Genomic DNA, 5,867 nt, shown 5'->3' with positions numbered 1-5,867 from the left:
AAAATTATCATACATACATAAAGGAATGACAAAATGGCGGCACTGACTGCCTCATCTTTAATCTGCAAATGTTCCACACAAAGTTACTCCAAGTGCTGTCATATTTAGCAGGAACACAGGTATAATTATGGAGAACAGCTACTGAAGTGCGCAAATTGATGAGACTTATTCTGAAGAAAGATATAGCCTAGTAAATGGAAATGTCCATTCCTGCCCTGTATAAAGTCAACCAGTAGTATACGGAGATAATTGCTCAGTATACTAATCCGCGACCACTCATTAGGGCTGGGCGATATTGAAAATTTTAAAACGATACGATAATATCGATATTTTCATGAATATCGTTTGATATCGATACTAGATTTCGATATTTTCATGACCACGCCCAATAAGTTTCAAGTACCATTTCCAAGAAAAACTATGATTTAGAAAAGCATTATTACTCTCATTTAACCTGTTTTGACTTAGTCTTCATCTGTTACTTCCTCTGTTTTGCAAAAAAGAAGTGTTTGGAGCGGTTTGGAGATACTTCATTACTTATCGACTGTGGTTAATTAACTATTATTAAGGTTATACAATCATTTTGTGGGCGTGGTCACGGTATCGATATTTCTTTTCAATTTTTTTCGATATCAATACGTATCGATACCGCATTATATCGATAAAATATCGTTAATTTTGATATATCGCCCACCCCTACCACTCATTGCTGGACATGACAATCACAGCAATACACGACAGCTGCATCACTGGAATCATCAACACTACACTCATCACACAATACTGCTTCCTTGTTGGTGATCTTCTTTTTTATCGAAGCCTCTTTTGATTTATGTTCAAACCAAAGGTTTTGAGTGAGGCCTTCAATTTTACCATCAGGTAAGTTAACACTAGTGTCACATGTTGGACACTTTAATGAGGTATCAGCACTACCTTGCTTCTCTTTAGCTTTTATGAGACACTTCTTACAGAATGAGTGAAGACAGGGAAGCATGAGGGGGTCAGTGTAATACTCTGAACAAACCTCACAAGTCATAGTGATAGCTGGACTTGTGTTTTCTGCCATTTCCTATGAAGAAAATTAATCATCACAATACCACTGACTGAAGCATGTTACTTTTAAGAAGTGTTCTTAGTCAAAAAGCAAGAGAAAAGGTGAAAATGAAGTGTAACGATAAACAAAAGAATTGAAAAAGAGAGCATGCATGGAACCCCACCTTATAAAAGTGGGTTGTTACTTGATCCCGTAGGTCCGCCCACAAGTCACGCACAGCGTTCAATTAATGGTGCGGAATAGGCGAGAATAGGTGATGCTGTTTTTAAGTAGTCTGGGCCCCAGCCCCTTCGCTTTGAGCAAAGGGCTGCTACCCAGACTAGGTTTTAAGGCCTCAGTGGAATCACTTTATACTACAAAAGTCAAGGAGATCAACTATGATGGAGAAGAGATGTATGAAGGGTAACAGTCATTTATTATAATAATACACAATGTAATTTATGGAGTAGATGTACCAATATTAATTTATTGCAAATTTGAGCTGGAAATTTTAAATTAAATTAATAGACCACTGGAAGTGAAAATTGTTTGCATAGGAAGATTATTAGTAGTGATGGGCGATATATCGAATCAACCGATATTTTTATCGATAATCGGCAATATCGATAAATATCGTTATCGAAATTTTGAAGCTCAGATTTTGATATGATAACCACACCCACATAACCAGAATAATAGTTATATAAACAGTGGTTAATTAGGTCAATTTAATTTTAAAACAACCTTGTAAGCAGCTATACGAAGGCAGGATGGTTGCTGTCTGTCAGAAGAACCTGGATCAAGCCAAAATATGAAGATATGAGGCCATTTTTGAACAAAAAACTAATGATAGTTTGAGTAATCGCTTTTTATCATAGTTTATTAACTATTATTGTAGTTTATTAACTATTACTGGGTGTGGTCAATATCGTATCGAAAAATATCGATAATCACTAAAATTTGTCCAATATCGATAATTATCATATCGATTCAAAATTTTCAATATCGCCCATCACTAATTATTAGAAATTTTTACGGTTGTAAGGTGTGGTTTACAATGAAATAAATTCTGGCCGCCATTTTGGTTGGCAACTTTCAATGGAGAACAAACGGACCGACATAAAAACAAATCTGTATTAAGAATTCTGGAACAAATAAAGGCAGCTGTTCTTTTTATAACAAGCACTTTTTAGCTATTGATAGAGCTACAGCAGGTAAATGAGGCATTTTCTTCGTGCCTCCATTGACTTCCATAACAAACTTGCCAACCAAAATGGCAGCCAATTATGATGTGTGGGCGGATAGCGTATATAAAATTAATGAAATTCATATCTTTTCCAATTCTCAGTTCCAGTAGTCTATAACATTAAAAATAGGTACTTGTGTAACATCCAAATGATGCAGTTATTATATGTACACATGTAGAATTGTATTAATTGTAGTTTGCCATTACTTGCATGTAAATATATTATGTATTTATTTGTAGGAGACTTTCTCTCTCTCAGAAACTAAGTGAATTAGCTCAACATGTTGACTTTAGAGAAGAGAGAGCTGATGATGATAATGACAGAGAAGAAGGAAAGAAGAAACAAGAGGAGGAGGAGGAGGGAGTTTCTGGTCCTAAAACTAAGAAACCAAGTCATCACTGGCCATAGGAATTCACACACTCAAAACTCAAGTACATAAATACATGTATTTGACAAATACATGTGTATTGCATACATAAAGGATAGCTAAACTTTATTATTAGTTTTGTCAGGTAAGCATTGACTGAAGTTAGTGTACTGTCTGATGTGTTACAAATTGTTCATAATCATCATCAATACTTGTCACTGGATCCAGTTTATGTTAATAAGAAATACACATTACCTCCTTCATATCGATACCAAATTAAAAAGAAGGTTAGCCTCATGATTTGTTACTTTACTCAGTTATGCATGCACAATACATGTACCTCAATATAGAAGATTATAAAGGCATAGTATTGGCCATAGTGCGAATGTACTATTTCTTTACCTGTATTGTGTTTAATATAATTAGGTGCACAGATCAATAGCAGTTCTCTTAGTGAGCTTTGTCCCTATTAGATTGATAGTTAATGAATATGTATTCATTGTGTATGTACATGTACATTTAATATTATCATGAGTTTTTCTGTAGGTACTTGATGTAGGTTCCAAGATATTAAGAAAAGGAGCTGAGCCACTCAAGAGATTATCCAGTCAAACTGATCACAAGTTTTACAGAGCATTATATGATTTAAGAAGAAGATGGATACTACGTAGAACAGCTAATGGAGTCAGTGGAGACCTCAGCTATAGATCAGGTAACTTAATTGGAATGAAGTATAAGACACACACAGTATAACGGTGTTGGGTACTATAGTATTAAGCAACTTTAAAAATTTGTAAAAAATCTATCTTTTATTGCAATCAGATCAAACTTGCTACACAACTTGAGAACATGTATATACATCAGGAAAAATTATAAAAATGGAGAATTATTAGTTTTTCATTTTTGGCAAAAATCGGCTCATGACACTGTACTATAGTACAGGGATTTTTACCTAATTTTGGAGCTACTTTAAAAATTTGTAAAAAATCCAAATTTGACTAAAATTAGCTTAAACTTTCTACACAACATAAAAATGTCGATATACATTAGGAACTTTTTTTTAAGGATAAAATTCCCACCTTTTTATTTTTGGCAAAAATTTGTGCAAAGACCCTATACAGGGACTTTGGCCAGAATTTGAGTAACTTGTGTAAAATCCGATTTTTTTAAGGATTAGCTCAAACTTGCTACACAACATGAGAACATGTATATGTATCAGAAAATCATTATTGTTATTTATTGCAGCTGGTTCACTGTATGCTCAGTCAGTTCAGTTTGAGGTTCATTAAGGAATTGAAGGTACTAACTATATACTGTCAGTAGTGGTACCTCAAGAATTAAGAGGAAGGAGTGAAGTAGTTATATTCCTAGCAGACAGACCTATTAAAGGTAATGGTATGTCACATGACTATCACATGATTGTACATGTCATCTATGTGTACATGTTCATGTGGTTTTTGTTCCAGAGGTTGTTTCTCTTGATTCTTTGTTGCCGTCTTGTTTTATTGAGCTTCATAAGCAACAGTTGGTGTTAACTCCATGGGAGCAGATACTTAAATCAGTTCAAAACGTGTTCTTCAATGAAGAACTGTTTGCACAGGTATAATACTGCACTATAATAATTAATGTATTTGTATTATTTTGGTTTAGATTGTACAATCATTTGTGATCAGGAACTTGTATTATATAATGTGAAACTGCACAAGAGGAAAGGTTAGAGAGAGATGTAACGAGATTACTAGAATATACAAAGTTTTACTAGGTCATGATTAGTGGGTGGGTCATTGAACCTTATCGCTATAAAGAAAAACTACTCACACAAGTCAAGTATCTTGTACAGGTAGGTGTGGTTGTGGGTGGAGTCAAACATGACGTACATTGAATAGGTTGATATGGGAGGAGTACCAGCAACACTGGTTAATATTGTGTCAAGACGTCAGCCATTAGCAGTTGCATATTTACGTCATTATTTTAGAAACAACTAGTTTAAATTCAAATAGAAATGGAAGAGAGAGCAGACCCAGTTTATTATCAGGTACTGATTCACCTAGTGATCTAACTATGATCATTATGTATAATGTATTATAGAGTTATTTGCATATACTAATAGTATAATGATAATAATGGCATTTTGAAGTTTTTTTCTACACTTTTATTTGCATAACAATAATAACTATTATTCAGCTTGTTGACAACGAGAGAGATAGTATTTTAAAGAGAGAGAGAAAATAGTAATTTTTAATGAAAATAATAGTAAAATTTAACTAAATTCATTTTTCTAAGAAGGTATGAGAGACTGTTAAGTATTAAGTATGCGACTAATTACGTTAAAAGATAATACATTATTATTACTTTTTAGTATTTCATTATTCGGTTATTGTTAGTGTCTGCAATATAAATGTGCCCATACTTATCTAAAGTGATATCCGATGGGTCTAATAATCTGCTGAATGAATGAACTTTATTTCTTTCTGGATTCAGGACACAGGAGGTATCAGAATTTCCTGTAATAAATATGTATCCATCATCGTCGAATGCAATGCCTTGAGGGAAGTGAAGTTTATTATTGTTACCAGAATATGTATCAAGATGAGTTTTACCATCAGGAGAGAAGACTTGAACATGATTTTGGTGACAAATGGTAACGTGTATCTTTCCTTCATTATCAACTGCTACATCAGATGCAGTACCATCACATTGTATGACTTGTACAAATGTACCATCTTCTTTAAAAACTTGTACTCTTTTGTTGTTGCCATCAGCTACTAATATATTACCTTTCCCATCAGTAGACATACCACGAGGACTAGAGAATTGTCCATTTCCATTACCTTTACTACCAAACTGACCAATATACTGACCAGTAGTAGCTGAGAAATATTGCACACGATTAAGATCATAATCAGACACATAGAGCTTGTTTTCTACCAGCAATAAACCCCAAGGTTTGTCAAACTGTCCATTACCATTACCTTTAGATCCAATCCTTCTTACTGCAGTACCATCCTCACTAAATACCTGAACAAACCCATCAATACTACTAGCAAATACATCACCACTAGTATGAACAGAAACACCACGAGTAAGATTCCCCACATTAAAAGATTTTTGGTTAGTTAGTGTAGTATAGTCTCTTGATGCTTTTACTGACAGTGGACTACCATTAATATGGTGACCTCTTATAGTCACTGATAGTTCATATCCACCAATACTTTGAGGT

The 5,867-nt window shown here is 34.0% G+C and overlaps 1 long non-coding RNA gene across 1 annotated transcript; it reads right to left on the bottom strand.

Annotated features, from left to right (window-relative positions):
- Positions 1-445: 445 nt before the first annotated feature.
- Positions 446-1,216, bottom strand: LOC109583384 (uncharacterized). Its single transcript, XR_002185514.1, has 2 exons — positions 1,118-1,216; positions 446-1,069 (listed from the first exon to the last, which is right to left on the bottom strand). It is a non-coding gene; the product is annotated as an uncharacterized LOC109583384 (long non-coding RNA).
- Between the last annotated feature and the right edge of the window lie 4,651 nt (positions 1,217-5,867).

Source organism: Amphimedon queenslandica, unplaced genomic scaffold (genome assembly GCF_000090795.2).
Source record: "Amphimedon queenslandica unplaced genomic scaffold, v1.1 AMPQUscaffold_13309, whole genome shotgun sequence".
Lineage (NCBI taxonomy): Eukaryota > Metazoa > Porifera > Demospongiae > Haplosclerida > Niphatidae > Amphimedon > Amphimedon queenslandica.
Note: the sequence above shows the minus strand (reverse complement) of the source record. Positions and strands in the feature narration are given on the sequence as shown.